Raw genomic sequence first — 1,099 nt, forward strand, 5'->3', positions numbered from 1 at the left:
GGCTCATCTTGACAATCAGGACCAACTAAAGGGCTCTTGACCTCCATGGAGGCTCCAACAAAAGAAACAAGATCTCCTCCACAAACAACACACACCAAGATGAAAAATAGAATGTTCTTGCCTTCACTGAATAAATAATGTTGGGGACCGCACTAGCCCCAAGTTGGGGCAGCCAAAATAAATGTTGCAGCCCAGGCAAAATGTTGAGGCCCGGGCCGACCCACGTTTGGGCGGCCACTGTATCCCGGCCCAAGCTGCTGCTCCGGTCTGCAGGTCGGAGTTCAGCAAGAGCGAGGGTGAGGGCAGATTCTACCTAATGTCTGATGTGTATGAATCTCTCTCTCTCGTCTCATGTCTAGTTCTGTCTTCTATAGTCTCCCTAATGTCTGAGATTCGTCTCTGATGATCCCCTGTATTCTCTGATCTCCGTCTATATATTCTCTGATCTCTGGTTCTGTCTTCTATAGCCTGACTTCTAAGCCACGCCTCTAAATTACACCTTTAATCATGCCCTTAGGTCTTGTCTCTAACTCTGATCTCTATAATCTCACACACCTTTAATCTCAAGGTATCTAAACCAAGATTATCGGAGTGTTCTCAGCTGTTGTAGGCTATTGTAATTCAAGTCTCATGTCAGGGTATATGGCTCAAGATGGCTGCAAAGCTGATAGCCGCTTTCTGCTAAAAGTCGGCCCCCAACAGAGAAGTATACAAAAAAACTAAAATAAAATAAAAATAAATGCTCTGGCCCTAGAAGCATTGCAGGTGTGTCACGTGTGCATCAGTAGGTGGCAGGGAGGAGAGAGGCTATGTCTACGCTTAGTGTTCTGACCTGTGAACATCACAATATTAGTAGCCTAACAAGCCCTGAAAAACAATGAGCCTGAGATGACCACCAGTCCAATGCCAGGTGAGGCTGGACAGGGAGCTAGCCTGAGACAACTACCAGTCCAGATGGGCTTCCTATACAGGGAGGGAGCTGGAGACTAGAAGACTGACCTCAGGCTGGGTGGGAGTGACCCTGAAACACATGACCCTCGCTCGCATTGGGCCACTCAGGTGGGCCTGGGAAAGGATCAAGTCCAAGATGACCACCAGA

The 1,099-nt window shown here is 48.0% G+C and overlaps 1 pseudogene; it reads left to right on the forward strand.

The window, feature by feature from the left end:
• The first annotated feature begins 743 nt into the window (after window positions 1-743).
• LOC117693877 (small nucleolar RNA SNORA17) lies at window positions 744-865 on the forward strand (annotated as a pseudogene).
• Window positions 866-1,099: the final 234 nt, after the last annotated feature.

Source organism: Arvicanthis niloticus, chromosome 21, assembly GCF_011762505.2.
Source record: "Arvicanthis niloticus isolate mArvNil1 chromosome 21, mArvNil1.pat.X, whole genome shotgun sequence".
In the NCBI taxonomy this organism is placed as follows: Eukaryota; Metazoa; Chordata; class Mammalia; order Rodentia; family Muridae; genus Arvicanthis; species Arvicanthis niloticus.